This window comes from Quercus lobata, chromosome 10 (assembly GCF_001633185.2).
Source record: "Quercus lobata isolate SW786 chromosome 10, ValleyOak3.0 Primary Assembly, whole genome shotgun sequence".
NCBI classification, from domain to species: Eukaryota; Viridiplantae; Streptophyta; class Magnoliopsida; order Fagales; family Fagaceae; genus Quercus; species Quercus lobata.
The window spans coordinates 47005773-47024735 of NC_044913.1; positions in this window are offsets into that span (position 1 = coordinate 47005773).

The following is an 18963-nucleotide window of genomic DNA, read 5'->3' on the forward strand; positions in this document are numbered from 1 at the left end:
AGGGCCAAAAATCAGATTTGGAAATTCTGATTTCGTAGATCTCGATAAATTCAGCTTATGTCAAGCTTTTGTCAAGTTTCATTTTTAAATCTTGATAGATACTGTTTCTATTGAGGTATCTGTTGAGCTTTAATAAACAGTTTTTCTTCACTTGTTTCTTGGTTCAATCTTCATGGCTTTAACACTTGACTTGAATTCTTGTTTCTTGGAGTACTAAACTTATCCTAGATTTATCCAATTATCAGTAAAGTGCATTTTGTCAAAAGATTAGCCAATTACATAAAATGTCTTTAACATATATATATATATATATATATATATAATGAGAGTTTTAAACCTTTTACAGCAAAAACATATGAAAGTTTTAAGTCTTGAAATTTTTTAGGACTCCATATTTATACCATTTTCTATATAGTCTAAATTCAACTAATATTCTTGCGAGTCTTTATCAATGTATTACTATATCACCACTCAATTGTTGACTTCATTTTGTCTCCTTTCAATCAATCTTATTATTGTTGTTAGCATTATATTGTACATCTTTTCTTCATAATTTTCTCACTCATGCCTGTTCACTTGAACATACTGAAGCTATGTACAAGAACATGCATCTTGATTTTTCTTTACATCAAATCCTACATGGTAGACTGTTCATTACTTGTCAATTTCGCGTAAATCCAATGCAAGAAAAAGTATGTGTACTAAAAATAATCTTTTTTTTTTTCATTGCAATTAGACTATGAGAACTTATCCAAGTAAAGTGGCTATCCCTATCCTATGCACCCAATTTGCATGCGGGATAGAAAAAATTGGTTTAAAATGTGCCTGACAAGTGCATCAAAATTTCAACAATAGCTCTAAACTTCGTACTTCTTCATGATGATTACCTTCTTGTTAACACCATGTTCATACAACCACACTTTTATCATTTGCGGCATCACATAATTGTAAGAAAACAAACAAACAGTCTATGGACAAACTCTTGGTCCATACGAAGATTGCTACCGTGCATGAACAGTGCTACCACAGTGCGTGAACAGTAATTTTTATCTCTGCACAATAAATTCATGTGATTTTACTGTTTATACATTAAAAAAAAAAAAAACCAAAAAGCTGAACGCAAACGCGCAAAATGCGCAATCCTAATGGGTGTTTAATGTCCGAAAAAACTCAATAAAACAACCTCCATAACAAAACCCACAACATCAGAAAGCAATCCAAACAAGATAAGATAAAGTTTTGCTACTTTCATGGCATTTATGTCAGTCACCTATCTTAGGTCGGATGCTTTTAGAGAGAGCACAATGAATTTTTCTGACTATCTTAGGTTCATTTATGATCTCGCCTAAGTTGAAAGTAGAGTTCACTATGCCATTGAGTTCAATCATGATTTCCTCAAACATAGAGGTGAGCATCTGTAGTTTTGCGGCTTTTCTTGGTTTCTTTCTTAAAACAAATTATTATTGTTCAATTTTATTTTTCTATTTAAAAATCAATAATGGGTATTTAAATTCAACTTTTCATTATTTTTTTTTTCTTAAAAATAATTGTTAAAATTAATTTTAGTATAATTGTCCACCTAGTTATTGCACTTGGGTTCAAGTAGTGTGGGAATCATTAGCACCAGGACTGTGGGTCAATGAGGGAATCCCATTGTATATCCTACCTGGTAGGATATGATTTACCTCGTTGATTGTACATTTATTCAACAACATATATATTTAGAATTAGAACACGTGCTCAGACCCAATTTGGCCGGAAGAAAAATCACACTTTGTTACAAGAACTCTAGCTAGTAGGTTACCATGCGATGAATATTATAACAAAAAGATGGTAAGATAAAGCTAACAACAACAGTAAGATTGACAGAGAGGTGACAAAATAGTGTCAATGGAGTGGTGGCAGCAGGACTGAAGGAAGCGGTAATACTAATTTTGGGATTATTTCACATCCAATGATAATAGGAATGTCATGGAGATGATATACAGCATAGGAGTACATTGATAATTAAGACAAGATGGTAACGATATTAATTGAATAATGTAGTAGTAACGGATCTAGGATGCAGTCATAAAGAATTTCTAGGATTAAAATTGCTATTGAAGGTGCACAACTCTCATTATTTATTCTCATAAAAAAATACCTTTCTGATTGTAGTTGCATATACTTTTATAGTTTAGGTGCACAACTGTCATGAATAATGTCAAAAGTCAAAATTAGGCTAAACGACAAAATAAAAATAATTTTTTTTTATAGATTCTATTATTTTGTACACTGAAAAGAAATTTTTTAACACTTTGTACAGGATCAATCATAGAAAATTGTGTGATTTAAAAAACTATCGAGTTACATTTTGATAGATCACAAAATGACTGAGCAAAAATGTATTAGAACAATTTAATATATTTTATTTTGTTTATATTTTGTTATTATTGAATAGATATTAGTTTTGTTTTTAATATATTAATTTAGTTGGAGTTTTAGTACGTTTTTTATTTTTGAAAGGTTATGAAAGTTCAAATATATGTATAAAACACTTTTGAACGTTTAGACCCCCAATTACAAAACAACCAATTCAAGATTTATGACAAACAACAAGTGTGCGGAAAATGAACACAAGCTATAAACAGAATTAATAAACAATCTAAGCCAATTAAAATCACATCTACAACAGAAAATAAAAGGCAAAGATTAAGGGAAGAGAGATGCAAACACAAGGACAACACATGATGTGTTATCGAAGAGGAAACCGAAGCTCTCGGCGTAAAACCTCTTCACCACCCTCCAAGCAGTCAATAATCCACTAGAAAATGTAGTTGGGATACATGAACAGCAATAGACCCTCCAAACTTAATCTACCCGATGTACCTAAACCCTCCAAGCTTCTGACTCCAACGAGGTTGCACCGATCCTTTTTCTCTTCTAGCTTACCGGATTCCGCTATAATCCATAGCATCCGCCATCCTTGGCATCTTCCAATTCTTCCCAAAGCTCCAAAAACACTCAACACTCTAAATAGGTGTGGGTAGTGTTTGGATAGAAATCTCTTCTCAATAGGTATGACAATGAGAGAGGGAATGAGAAGAGACTATAAAGATTTCTCTCTAAGAATGAGTAGCTCTCTCTAATTGGGTGGGTGTTTTGAAGAAACCTCTCTTAGGGTTTTTCTTTCTGAATAGCCACACATATTTTGTGGGAATGAGGGGTATTTATACTGGTGTGAGAATGGAATACGAAGAGTCAGTTTTTCCAAAACAAGGTTGGCTGGCGACTTGACCTCGCGACTTGACTGAGTTGCGAGTTCAAGCTGTGAGCTAACTTAATGGCCAGTCTGGATTTTTGTTCTGTAGTGCTCCAGGTGGCATGACTGTTCAGCTCCCTTGCATGCTCTGCGTGTGTGCGACTTTTGGCAGCTTGCAAGCCGCGAGCCTCCCGCGAGATCTAGCCGCGAGTCCCTACTTCATTGCACAGTCTTGAGCGTTTCTTTACACTCTCTCACACACTACCCTTACATGACTCCCACCTAAATACAGGGTTTCTAAGTGCTGTATTACAACCAAATTTGACACAGAATAAAGCCAACACATGGTTGATTAAATTCAACCTTACAGGTTATATTATTTATGCTTTGCCCCTTAAGAAACTAATGCAACAGAATACCTACAAGAAACAAAAATTTTGGTTTTAGGAAAATAACCTTGAATTCACAATGGGTTCCTTAAATCTGCAGGATTTAGAATCAATCATAGAAAACTGAGAATAAACTTTGAATTTTTATAAATCTTATTTGTCTTAGAGACAACAATTTTTTAAAATAATAATAATAATAATAATGAAAAGAAATCCTAGGGAAACTAGGAAAAAGTGTAACATACCATAATTTATGGTAATCAAGAAATTAGGTGGCAAAAATAATAAATTTTACCAAAAACAACCAAATTGGGATAATTACAGAATTAAAAACTACTATCTCTAACACATGTCCCAAAATAGATGAGATTTATTTTGACTTCTAAATAAAAAATTATTAAGGAAACAAAATTACTAAAAAGGGCAAAAATGAGGACTATGGGGCCAGAAAGAAGGAATTTGCCCAAAAAGCTATGTGACTAAACACCAAAGATATTGATTTGTGTTCCCCATGCTATGTCCTTTTACATCACCAAATTTTACGCAATTCCGTCACCATAACTCAATTGACCCCAAGCTAACTTCTGCATTTCTTGCGAGTTGACTTATGGCACTCAATTTGATCCATGAAGTCATGAACTATTGCTCAACATTAGAAACAATCATGGTTCAGTCTCTAGCTAAGTACGCCAAAAATGATCTAAATATACAACGTATTTTTTGAAAGAACGCATGCCTAATTACTAGGTGCTAATTTGGACTCCCAATTTTAATCATGGCTTGATGAATTTTAAGCTAATTAGAATTAATGTGGAATTTACGTAATTGACTGATTAATCAACCAAACTATCAAACAATTGCATGGATGAATATAAAGGTGCAATCCTATAATATATAGGATAGTAGGGAAAAAAATATCCAACCTAAGATAACACCCGCTGTGTTATTAAAGAGGAAAACCGACGAACTCGGTGTAAAAACCTTTCTGTGGCCTTCCAAGCTGGAATACAAGGATAATCAAAGAGACCCTCTAACCCTAATCTACCTACTGTACTTATGCCTTCCAAGCTTTTGCTACTGATGGACTACTCTAAGTCTTGTCTTCACTAGGTTTCCAGATCCCACAAAACCGCCCTATTGCACCACCACTCCTTACCAGCTGAATATGTAGTCCAGCTCCAATGTTTCCCAAGCTCCAAAAAACTCTCAACAGTTAGATTATGTATGAGTTGTGTTTGGATGATATCTCCTCTCAAGGTATGTCAATGAAGGAGAGAGTAGAGACTACAAAAGAATTCTCTATTAAGTAAGAGTAACTCTCTATCAAAAGTGGGTGTTTCTAATCTGTGAAACCCTCAATCTTCAAGTTAAAATTCATTGAAAAGAGATGTATTTATTGAGGAGGAAAAAGATGAACAACTGGCCTAGAAACATTAGCTATGAGTATAACATGTGGTCACTCGCAGGATGAACTACTTAAGGGTTACTAGTGAGTCACTACTGTTGCAACTAACTTTTGAAATTCCTCACTTGCTCCTCACATGTCCACTTGAGGGTGCTGCAGTTCTGAGCTTCTCGTGCTTCAGTCCCAAGTTTCACTGAGTGTCAAATTCTTCACCAACTCTAGACTAGACTTATATACACTAAATCCCACAAAAATACCAGGAGATAATTGCATAAAATACAAGCAAATTGACATGGAATAAAGCCAACAAAAACAACATAGAAAAAATCACAACTTAACACTTTTCTTTTTTTGCCTTTCTTGCTAGTTCTCCACATGCAGTGCTACTTAAAAATAAAAAATTAAAAAAAAAACTTTTTTTTCTTTAGTTGTTGTTGTTGTTGTTTTGAGAGACTCGGTTGTATTTTTTCTTTCCTCTTTTTTGCCAAGTTTTTCCAATTTTATTAGAATCTGAGTATTTGTTTTAATTAATAAAATTGCTACCTCTGTGCAGCCAAATAAGGTTAGAACTTAGAACTTAGAACTTAATAAAATTGCTACCTCTGTAAGCCCAATGGGTATTGTCGATACCATATTTTGTCCGATCCTGATTCGGGCGTCAAAACAAAGACCAAAAAAATAAAAAATTAGAAAAGGTGAAAAATCATGAATTTTAAAGCCAAAAAGGCTAAAAATAAATAAAACATGCTTGCACGGTGAATCAAAAAGTCAAAATATTTTAAAAACTCATTGGATCGTGTTAAATTTTGCACAGTCTCATACAACATATTTTTCCCTTTGAAATAATAGTTTATGGTCCAAAATCAAAGTTAAAATGAATGAGATATCACAAAAAATACTGAAACCCTAATATATTATTCACTGTGTTTTTCAGGAAAATGGGCTATTTTTTATGCGAATTTGCACAATAAACTGAACCGATTGGGCAAGAACTAGGATGAGCTGGTTAGACCATCTTGAAGAACAAGGTCTTAGCTATTTATCACTGAAAGGACTTGATGATATCAGCTTTGGATTGAAATATATGAATTTTTCAAGAATAGACGTTCAGAATTTCTTAATTTTGCATTACCATCATTCTGAGCATAATATCTCGACGGCCTTTGGAAACTAGACAACCAGAACTATTTGTGAATATAAAATTCAGAAGAAAAAAAAGAAAAAGAAGAAAAAAAAAAAAAAGGGAGAACTTGGAAAGGCCTCCAAACATCCACGTGAACATTGGACCAGAAATTAAAAAAAAAAAAGACAAAAAAAATTGGTGATGTGACGGATGAGAGGGTAGGCTTGCATTGGTGTATCAGGATACACCAAAGCTAGCCGCCTCTTTCAAGGGATGGCAAGCACTAGTGTATCTTGATACACTAATGCTAGCCCCCTATTCCTCATATTCTCCTATAAATACACCCCATCCCCCCCCACCCCCCATTTTTGGAAAATTCATGTAGAAATTTTTGAACAAAATCATGCAAAAATTGTGGAAAAAAAAAGTGTGAGGAAAATAGGAAAAAAATAGAGGAAAGTCAGAGAGAGAAATCCAAAAAAGAGGAAAAGTTTTTCAAATAAAAACCTTTTTTTGAGGCGGAACGTGAACCTTTAAAAAAAAAATGTTTTGTAAATTTTTTTTTTAAATAAAACTGTTTTAAAAAAACCACTTTTTACTGTTTTTTTTCGGCCCTCAAAAAATTGTTTTCCTAAAAATCTGATTCCCAAAAAACCTATTTTTCAAAACTGTTTTATAAAATTTGTTTTCAATATATATATATATAAAATGTTTTATAAAATCTGTTTGCAAAATATAAAAATCTATTTTCAAATCTACTTTTCTAAAACTGTTTTGAAAATGCTTTTTATAAAACTATTTTTTTTCCAAAACTGTTCTTTATGAAATTGTTTTTTTTTTTTTTTGTAATTTTTTTTTCACACAATTGTTTTTTTTTTTTTTTTTTTTTTTTTTTTATAAAACTGTTTTTCTTTATAAAGCTGTTTTTCTTTATATATTCTACTACTCATGAGGTTTAATCTCTTCGGCTTTCCTTCTTTACTTTCATAGCTTCATATTTATAGTTTGTTAATGGATCACAACCATCAAAATGAATATTGTTAGGTTCTAAGACTTTAGGAACTAAATGTATTAGAACTTCACTTTGTATATGTTGGCAAACTATGATCAAAACAATGAGTCTAGGTTTAAGCTTGCTCAAAGTTTATTTGTTGTAGTTTGAATCAAGCTGAATGCAGAAACTTATTGTGCAAAATTACAAAGCTTGATCGATTGAAAGTAAGGCTAGATTGACCGAGAATAGTATCTGCAGAATTTGAATTAAGCCCAAACAGCAGTTCAAGCCCATTAAGGATTAGGATTTCAGATCTACTTTTCCTAGTATATAAAGGAAACCTTAAGTATGTTTTAAAAAAAGGTTTTTTAGAGAGAGGAGAGTGTGCCTCTTTTATAGATCTAGGGTTTTGGACCCAAAAGCTCTCTAAGGTCTTTGTTGAGTTGTGTGTTGAATCTTCTGTAAGATCTAGAGGTGTTTACTTTCATACACATACATAGAGCTATCAAGATCAAGATTTGCATCAAGAACTTGATGGTGGTTTTAGTTGCTATATAAAAAACTTTCAAGAAGATCCAAAACCTTTGAGTGGAGTCTCAAAGTCACAAGTAGGAGTGGTTGCAGTGGATTAAAGAAAGAAGTAGTCCGTGGACTTGGAGCTGTCACGTGGTCATGGTAGTAAGTTTTCTACTCGAGGTAATAATGAGATGTTAGTGGTTTAAGTTCTATTATAAAAACTTCAATTCTTTCATAGTGGATCTATTTTACCTTGAGGATAGCTAGGTTAAATCCTCCCTAGGTTTTTTACCGGTTAGGTTTTCCTAGGTTATCATATCATTGTGTTCTTTATATTTCCGCATTATTTACATGATATGATTTTATTGTGTTGACCTAGAACTGAATAATTTATCTAAGTAATCATTTGGTCAAATAACTAGGCTAAACAACTTGTGTTAATGGGTCTAAAAATGTACAAGTGGTATCCGAGTAGGTTAGCTCTTATGCTAGATCTTTTGATCTAAGAGTTGATCCTTGATCCTTTCTATCATGGATAATTTGAAGTGTCTTTCTGCTCATGTTAAGACATATGTGATTTAATGTTAGAAACATATGTCAATAAAGAATTGGCTAATTCTTTGACAAAACGCACTTTACTTGTAATTTGGTAGATCTAGAATGTGTTTAATGCTTCAAGGAACAAGGTTTTAAGATGAACTATTAAAGTCATCCAACTCTGTTTAAGAAACAAGTGAAGAAGTGCAGGATTTTAAAGCTCGATAGCTAGTATCTATCGAGGTTTAAAAAGTTGCTGAAGCCCGATGCTTAATAGCTATCTCGATAAATAAGCTATCTATTGAGGTTTATGAAATTCAGTTTTTCAGAGTTGATTTCAATCCAATTCGTGAATACATGTTTGGTCTTTCTTTTTTCATAACCCTAACCATATATAAGGATTGTTTTAAGGGTCGTTAAAGGTTGTGCAAGCGTGAAGCAAAAGTTATGTTCATGCAAATTGTGATCGAAGATAGAATTTGTCCTAGTTTATCTTTCTCTTGAAGAAGCTGTTGTGTTTATACACCGTGGGGTTTTGTAACCAATGAGCTTCGTAATCTTCATCGTGTGATGAACTGAAGAACTTTGCAGCCAACATCTTTCTCAAGTTGGTGAGTAAGCTGTGTACTGGGATCTGCACATCGAATTGGTTAGTCATGTACTGGGAGCCGTGGATTACAAAGAGAGATTGTCACTACAGAACAACTCCAATTAAGTATTAGGGTAAAGGTTCAATTTTAGGTTGATATAAGGTACTGTGATTCCTTTACTTGTAACCACTTGTTGTGATAATAGTGAATTTTCGGGAATGATGACTTTAAAATTACCTGATGGGGTTTTTGCCGTGTAAGTTTTCCCCATTTGTAAACAAATCACCATGTCAATTTAATTTCTACTGCATTTAGTTAATTGGTGATTTGTTTGTGCTACCACGCGTATTGCATGCTAATTGAATTAATTAATTAACTTGGCTAATTAATTTGTTAATTCATCATAAAGGGTCAACACATTCTCGGCTTATCAAATGGTATCAGAGCAAACACACTCTGATTAGGGTTAATCTTTGTTGTGTGATGATTAACACCTGTTTGTCATGGATAGAGGACAGTCTTTTATAATACCTCCTTTATTTGATGGCACTAACTATGCTTACTGGAAAGTATGCATGAGAGCTTTCTTGCAGTCTTTAGATGAGAAAGTGTGGCCAGCTGTGGAGATAGGCTGGACCAAGCCTAAGGAAGAGTCAGCGGATTGAGATGATGCTAAGATCAAGGCGGCTAACTTCAACAGCAGGACATTGAATGCTTTATTCAGTGCAGTCATGAATGAGGAGTTCAAGAAGATATCTTCTACTAAAATAGCAAAGGAAGCATGAACCATTCTCCAGACAACTTATGAAGGAATCAAGGTTGTCAAGGATTCAAAGCTTTAGAGGCTTACTACAAGCTTTGAAAAGCTTAAGATAGAGGAGGATGAGTCATTTGATGAGTTTTATACCAAGCTCAAGGACGTAGTGAACTTAGCCTTCAATCTTGGGAAAACTATTCTCGAACCCAAGATTGTTAGAAAGGTGCTCAGATCTCTACCCGAGAGATTTCATGCTAAGATCATCGTAATTGAGGAATCAAAGTATATTGATAAAATTCCTTTGATAGAGCTAGTTGGCAATCTACAGACCTATGAGTTGGGTTTGTCTAGGATTGGGAAATCAAGCAAGAGCAAGAGCATAGCATTGAAGGCCAAGAACAGTGACACTGATGAGTATTTAGACGATGAAGATTTTAAGATAAAATCCTATATTACTTGGCAATTCAAAAAGTTTATGAAGAATGCCAATGCTAAAGGATTTGACAAAGACTGCAAGCAGTCTAGCTTGTCTTAGTTCAAGAACCAGGACAAAGGAAAGAAGGATGCTAGGGATGAAGGTTAGTACAATGTTCCTTCAAGACCAAAATGCTTTGGATTTCAAGGTTTTTGACACATGAAACAAGAGTGCCCCATATTTCTTAAGACCATTGGGAAAAGTAAGACACTTGCTGTTACCTTGAGTGACACTGAGCTTGAAGATGATTCTGATAATGAGGATGATGGAATCCTAAATGCCTTCACTACCACTATAAATCCTATTGAAGGGATTGTTGAAGATGTAGATGAAGAAGAGGAATTGGTGGAGTCTAAGTTTGAAAAGATGGATATGCAAGATGACATCCATATAGCCTATGCAAAATTATACAAGGTCTCAAAAAAGCATGAGAAATTGTATAGGTTGTCCACCAAGATGCTTAGTGATATGGAGTTTGAACGGGAAGAAATCTCCACAAAGTTTGATGAAGCCAATTAGACCATTGGAACATTGAGATTTAAGAACAATTTCTTGGCCGAGGGAACCAAGAAACTTGAAGTGGAACTGTTTCAAGCCAGAGCTTAGCAAGAGAGGACTTCAAGTGCAAAGCATGATGAGATACTCAGTCTTCAGAAATCTACTTCTGATCAAACCGGTCTAGGGTATGATTTTTCTTCTCCTAGTATTGCTACTTCTAGTACTACTGTTTTTGTTCCTCCTACTAATAATGTTGAAACTAAGAACAATGATATTAAATATAAATTAGCTAGTGAGAACATAAACAAGGTTAAATCTATCTTAGGAGCACCTCCTATGCTTGATAAGAAAGAGATTAAAAACCCTAGGGCTAATAAGGAAAATACTCAAAAGCCTAAACAAAAGAAGTAGCATCTCTGTCATCATTGTAGAGTAACTAGACATACTCAACCAAATTACTATAAGTGGTTAGCTACTCAACAGAGCAACAATATGATCGCATCAGGATACTAGAATCAGTTTCCATCCACTTTTGCTCCTTTTGGAGATCTTCTTAAAGCCCTCATGTTTCTTTCGAACTTGAATGGTTTCAGTTCTTCTCCCTCACCGCCGAATTAAGGGTTTTCAAAACGAAAAGGTTTTTCCAAGGTGTGGAAGGAAAAAGGCTTCAAGTGATTTAGTTGCTTTTTCTCTCTCTTTCCCCATTTTTTTTTTTTTTTTGGCATTACTTGTGTGTTTTACTTTCATGTTTTGAGTCAGTCTATTTTATGCTTTGCTTTGTTTAACATGTTTTTGGTTGTTTATTTTTCAGTTTTGTTTTATTTTGTTTGTCATAAAAATTTAAAAAAATTGAAAAATCAGAAAAATAAAAAATTGGGTGTGTTATGTGTACATTGGTACTTGTGTACCTTGGATGGCCATTAAAAAAAAAATTTCTAAATTTTATATTTTTTGTAGCTTAAATGAGAATTTCTATGCACAACTAAGCAAATAAGTTTTGTGGCTCATGTTTGTGATGAGTAGGATTAAGTAATCTCTTGTACTTAACACTCATATCACTCTTTTTTATGGGAAGGACTAGAAAATCCTAAGAGAAAGGCATAAATAACCATCTCATCACTGTTACCTACCAATCATGAAATGACATTTGTATGCTTCAGCATAGCAAAAATGAAATGTCAAATGCTTAACATCATTCAGTATTTCTTTTCTATCTCTTATATGACCATGCATGGTTTGCTTAAAAGAAAAATGCAAAGAAAAATAAAAAGAAAAAAGAATTAAAATGCTTTATATATGATTACAAGTGTGTATTCTAGGAGATGTGGGAGTTATAGGATGTTCCTCGAAGGTAATAGTCTCCATCAAACAGCTATGATTGTATGTGAGTTAAAGTAATTTTCTTAAATCTCAAATCGTCATAACATGTAAACACTTATGCAATCTTGCGATGTTTTTCATACACAATACGCAATATTCTTTATTACTTTTGATACATGTGCAAGTACAATGTGATTTGGTTATTACAAGAAATACACGTGCTAATGCATGTCACTTGAAAGTTCAAATAGAGTAAAAACACCCTTGAACGTTTAAACCCCCAAATTACAACTTAACCAATTCAAGCATTATGTCAAACAACTAGTGTGCGGAAAATTAACATAAGCTATAATATGGAATTGGAAAAACTATCTAAGCCAAATTAAAATCACAACCCACAGCAGATAATAAAAGGAAAAGATAAAAGGGAAGGAAGATGCAAACATAAAGACAACACGCGATGTGTTATCGAAGAGGAAACCGAAGCCCTCGGCGTAAAACCTCTCCGCCGCCCTTCAAGCGGTAAACAATCCACTAGAAAATGTAGTTGGGATACAAGGACAGCAATAGACCCTTCAAACCTAATCTACCCAATGCACCTAAGCCCTCCAAGCTTCTTGCTCCAATGAGGTTGCGCCGACCCTTTTTCTTTTCTAGCTTCTCGGATTCCGCTACTAGACCGTAGCATCAACCAATGTAGATTGGTTCCTTCCTAACTGCTTCCCAGAAATCCAAAAAGCTCTCTCACAGTGATGAATATGGTGAGAACAAGGTTTGGTAAAATGCCTCTCAAGGATTTGATAATGGAGAGGAAGAGAGTTGAGAAATTTGAAGAGACTCTAATGTATAGATTGTGGGTGGATCAATCTTATTTTTCTTTAGGGTTTCTCTCTTAAAATTCTCTCTGGAAGCTCTCTTTCATTTGTGGGTAAAAGGGGTATTTATACTGGAGTAAGAGAGGAATGTGAAACATCAGGATTTAGAAAACAGGGGTGGCTCGCGGCTTGACCTCGCGACTTGACTGAGTCGCGAGATCTAGTCGCAAGATAACCGTATGGCCAGTTGTCCTGTTTTGTCCTATAGTGCTCCAGCTAGCATGACTGTTCACCTTCTGGCATGCTTGGCACGTGTGCTGTGTCTGGCGACTTGAAGCCGCGAGCCACTCGGGAGAACAAGCCGCGAGTCTCTGTTTTCTTGCACACTCTTGAGCAATCATCACTCTATCTCACTCACTACCCTTACAACAAACTCACCTAAATACAGGGTTACTAAATGCTGAAATACAAGCAAATTTGGCACGGAATAAAGCCAATAAAATGGTTGATTAAATTCAACCTTACATCACTAAATTGTCTTGTTTTTGAAATATAAAATTAGTTAGACTTGTTTAGTGTGTGTGTGTGTGTGTGTGTGTTTTGGATCTATGTGCTTGACATTTTTCTTGTTGAGAAATGATTTTAAGAGCTTAAAATGTTGTTTGGATCTTTGGCTGTATAGCATGCTTGATTGCATTCATATCTGTGTTTTTCTCTTCTTGAAAAACTGTTTTTAAGTAATCTCATCAACTACTGGACACATCTTGGCAGCTAGGCTATCCATCAAGCCCTTTCAGCTGCCTTTTATCACATTGTCGATAGCTGCTTAACCCATTGAGAAACTTTTTGGATGCTCGATAGATTCTCAATCCATTAAGATCCTTTAGTTGTGGACACCTCTCCATAGATCCTAGACAGCTCTTTGATAACTTTTTCACATGTTTTAAATCTTAACACCTCTCGACACCTTTCGATCCGTTGAGATTTATGGTTTTTCTATATAAAGGATCTTCACGATTTTCTCTTCTCTTCTCCTTGATCTCTCTTGACAGAATTTGTCTCTTCAGCTTCCAAACACCCTCATCTCTCTTAAGACCTCCAACCCATGTGATTTTCGGCCTTTTCTTGTCTTAAATCACTTGGTATGATCTCATTGTCTTTCATTCTTCATGCATTTCGCGCATTTAGATCTAGGTTTTAGGTTTTCTTGAAAATTTTTGGGGTTTTTCAAAATTAATGAAGTTTTTGTGAAATTTTTGGTATAGATTTTGTGTAAATGATCCTAAATGTTCATGCATTGCATCACATTTGCATTTTAACTATATGTTCATGCATTTTAGATGTGTGATTACTATGTTAAATTATTGTGTGCTGGTAGGTTTGGATTAGGTTGAGCCCATGATGCTTTTAAGTTTGCATGTCACATGTTCATGCATTTTCATGCATACATACCTTCAATTCTTTATATTCTTTTATATTGATATTGGTTGAATTTAATCAATCATATTGTTGGCTTTATTCCATGCCAAATTTGCTTGTATTTCAGCAATTAGTAACCTTGTATTTAGGTAGGTTTGTTGTAAGGGTAGTGAGTGAGATAGAGTGTTGAATGCTCAAGAGTGTGCAAGAAAACAGAGTCTCGTGGCTAGATCTCGCTGGTGACTTGCGGCTGCAAGCTGCCAGAAGCAGCACACGTGCCAAGCATACCAGAAGTTGAAGCATCATGCTAGCTGGAGCACTGCAGGACAAAATAGGACAACTGGCCGTTCTGTTATCTCGTGACTAGATCTCGTGACTCAGTCAAGTCGCGAGGCCAAGTTGAGAGCCAGCTCTGTTTTGAAAAACCTAACGTTGCACATTCCATTCTCACCCTAGTATAAATACCCTTTATACCCACGAAGGAAAGAGAGCTTCCAGAGATAATTTTGAGAGAGAAACCCTAGAGTAAAACAAGATTGATTCATCCACAATCTTTATATAAGAGACTCTTCAAATTTCTTAACTCTCTTCCTCTTTATTGTTAAATCCTTAAGAAGCATTTTACCAAAACCTTTTCTCACCATATCCATTATTGTGAGAGGGCTATTTGGTGTTCTGGAAAGCAGTTAGGAAGGAACCAATTTCAATTGGTTGATGCTATAGTCAAGTAGCGGAATCCGGAAAACTAGTAAAGAAATAGGTTCGGCACAACCTCGTTGGAGTAAGAAACTTGGAGGGTTTAAGTACACTGGGTAGATTAGGCTTGGAGGGTCTATTGTTGTTCATGTATCCCAACTACATTTTCTAGTGGATTGTTTACTGTTTGGAGGGTGGCGGAGAGGTTTTACGCCGAAAACTTCGGTTTCCTCTTCGATAACACATTATGTGTTGTCCCTGTGTTTGCATCCCTTTTCCCTTTATCTTTGCCTTTTATTTTCTACTGTGGATGTGATTTTAATTGACATAGATTGTTTACCAATTCTGTATTAAGCTTTTGTTCATGTTCCGCACATTAATTGTTTGATATAAAGCTTGAATTAGTAATTTGTAAATTGGCCTATCTTGTATCGCTGTGTTTTTTTTATGTTGACATAACATGTGTGTGCTTCTGTCTTGAGTGTATTACTTTAAAACATTCAATTTTCAATTTTTTATGTCCCACTGCCATTTGCTCTATTTTGGTTGTACGTGGTTTTCATTGTGCATTTCAAACTCATGGTAGATTGTCTTATTGACAGTTATCTATAAGTTTGTAAGGTTGAATTTATTCAACCATCTAATTGGCTTTATTCCGTGCCAAATTTGCTTGTAATTCAGCATTTAGTAACCCTGTATTTAGGTGGGTTTGATGTAAGGGTAGTGAGTGAGATAGAGTGAAGATTGCTCAAGAGTGTGCAAGAAAACAGAGACTCGCGGTTGGGACTCGCGGGTGACTCGCGGCTGCAAGCCGCCAGAAGCAGCATACGTGCCAAGCATGCTGGAAGATGAACAGTCATGCTAGCTGGAGCACTACAGGACAACTGGCCATACGGTTATCTCGCGACTGGATCTCGCGACTTGGTCAAGCCGCGAGGTCAAGCCGCGAGCCACCCCTGTTTTGTTAAACCTGACGTTTCACATTCCTCTCCCACTCCAGTATAAATACCCCTTCTACCCACGATTGAAAGAGAGCTTCCAGAGAGAATTTTGAGAGAGAAACCCTAAAGAAAAACCAGATTATTTCACCCACAATCTCTACCTTAGAGTCTCTTCAAATTCCTCAACTCTCTTCCTCTCCATTGTCAAATCCTTGAGAGGCATTATACCAAACCTGGTTCTCACCATCATCATCACTGTGAGACAGTTGTTTGGATTTCTGGGAAGCAGTTAGGAAGGAACCAATCTTCATTGGTTGATGCTATGGTCCAGTAGCGGAATCCGGGAAGCTAGAAAAGAAAAAGGTTCGGCGCAACCTCGTTGGAGCAAGAAGCTTGGAAGGCTTAGGTGCACTGGGTAGATTAGGCTTGGAGGGTCTATTGCTGTCCTTGTATCCCAACTGTATTTTCTAGTGGATTGCTTATCGCTTGGAGGGCGGCGGAGAGGTTTTATGCCGAGGGCTTCGGTTTCCTCTTCGATAACACATTGCGTGTTGTCTTTGTGTTTGCATCTTCCTTCCTCTCTATCTTTGCCTTTTCATTTATCTGCTGTGGATTTTAATTTGTTATGGCTTAGATAGTATTTAATCAATTTCATATTATAGCATATGTTAAGTTTCCGCACACTAGTTGTTTGACATATTGCTTGAATTGATTAAGTTGTAATTTGGGGGTCTAAACGTTCAAAGGTGTTTTTACACATTTTTGAACTTTCAAAGTTTGTTTTACTCTTTTCTTTATTGCACTTTCACCATTTTGATGCACCTGCCTCATTCTATATTGACATGACTTACATTTGAAATTATGTGTGATTTCTATGGTTTACATTCATATCTGAATCAAATCAAGTTGATATTTGTCCTTTGTGGTGTTGTTTTTGGTTCTTTGCTGTGTACCTACTTTCTTGCAGATGTCTCGTCGATCCTCTAAAGGAAAACATGTTGCAACTGATGATTCATCAACCCCAATTGCTAAACGGACTCGACTCTCATCTCAGTCATCCAAAGACTCTAATTGTGAGAGATTTAGAACCCTACTTACCTCACACATCTACTTAAACATCTTTGACAGGGCATCTCCTATAGTGGAACGTGTGGTTGAGTTTGACACCTTAGGGACCACTTTTGTCCCTCGGATCTTTGAGTCAAGAGATTGGGAAAACTTATTTGGGAATTTTGAAGACCTAGTGGATGAATTGGTTAAGGAATGCTACTCTAATACAAGTGACCTTAGAGTTAAGCTAATTTGCTGGGTCAGTGGAAAGGAGTTTGTAATCACCCCGAACTACATAGGCGATATTCTTCGCATCACTAGACCTCAGAATGTGGATCTAACTCCGTACGATGATCAAACTCCAGAGACTCAAGACATTCTACAAGTTCTTAGAACTGACCATGAAGTCTCTAATATAGGCACATCTATAAGCACTGCCAAGTTTGCACTGGAGTTGACCACACTAAAGCTGATCATGTTCTCCAATCTTTACCCGCTGTCCAACATGACTTTCATCAATCTCAGAAGAGCTTAATTCCTTTGTGATCTTATTACAGGAGCCCCTATTGATATCTATGCCCACATCTTTCAAACCATAAGGAAGACCGCAGCTAGATCAACAGCACGAGGATGTATTCCATTTTACAGTCTCATCATGAAGTTCATTCTTCGTGAAGGTATTAATCCTCCCTCAGATGGAAAAATGATGCCTCGTCTTCGTCTGATTTCCATGTTCATTCTACAAGCCAGTAAAAGTCATTCCTCTAAAACACCAAAGAGTCCACTCATCTCTCAGGTTACTCCATCTGCTCCTGAGTCAGAGACACATGTACATACCACCCCCACTTTGCATGTCATTCTTGAAGTTCAACAAACTAGCACTCCACAAGTACAATCTGATCCTCCAACTGATAGAGTGGGTAGTTTGCTTGAAAGTATTTAGAAGCGCATTGAGGAAATGGTGACACTTCTCTACTCCACCAACAATCATGTTCAGATGCAACTCAAGACCATGGAGAATCAGCTAGAAGCTATCCAACAAAAGTTAGTCGACAGCCTTTAGCTATTCGTGCCAAAAAGGGGGAGAGCATATCGTAAGGGGAGAAAGTTCAAAGGGAAGTGTGCATAGTAATAGGGGGAGTTACTCCACACATATTTTTGTTACCTTACTCCACACATATTTTTTTTACCTTTTAACTTATAGGATTATGCTTTGTATAATCTGTTGTATATGAGTTTGATACACTGTGGTTATGGTTTATGTTTATTTCTAATTCATAACACATGGATGGTTTTGAAATATATATATTGTTGATGTTTTTCAGTTTATAATTGTAATTTGTACCCATGCTGCTTTTTTAAGCTTTTAGGGTTTCTTGTAGGCTTTATGGTTTGTACCATGCTTTATGTAGCCTCTATGTTTTTGTTAAATCAGTATTTCTATCTAAATGTCATGCATTTTCTTGTTAAGTACTGTCACTCTTGTGCCCTTGTAGGATTGTTCCTAGATGCATATACTTGGTGTATTATGCATTGGTTGAATGTTGGGCATACAAGTAACTTGCATTGTTCTTGTTAGCTTGTATGTTCAAGTGTTCATTCCAAGTGAGAATGAGCATTGTGATCACTACCTTGTAGTGATTACTTGTTTGATCAAGCCATGGTTTGTTTCTTAATTTCATCTTTGCTTGATCACTTTATGCTTGTTTCATATGCATTTCATGTTTTCTGCATACAATGATCATGGTGTATTGTTGTGTTTCAGGAGTTTCATGTTCATATGATTCAAGTGCCTCACAGTTTCTAGAATTAGGTGTGAGTGAGTTTTGCTCAATTGTTCCCAACTCACATGTTAAGTCTAGAGTCTTTTTTAGGGTTTTGTCACGGAATAGCCAAAAGAGGAGATTGTAAGGTTGAATTTAATCAACCATCTTGTTGGCTTTATTTAGTGCCAAATTTGCTTGTATTTTAGCAATTAGCAACCCTGTATTTAGGTGGGTTTGTTGTAAGGGTAGTGAGTGAGATAGAGTGTTGAATGCTCAAGAGTGTGCAAGAAAACAGAGTCTCACCACTGGATCTCACAGGTGGCTCGCTGCTTCAAGCCGCCAGAAGCAGCACACGTGCCAAGCATGCCAGAAGTTAAAGCGTCATGCTAGCTGGAGCACTACAGGACAAAATAGGACAACTGGCCATTCTG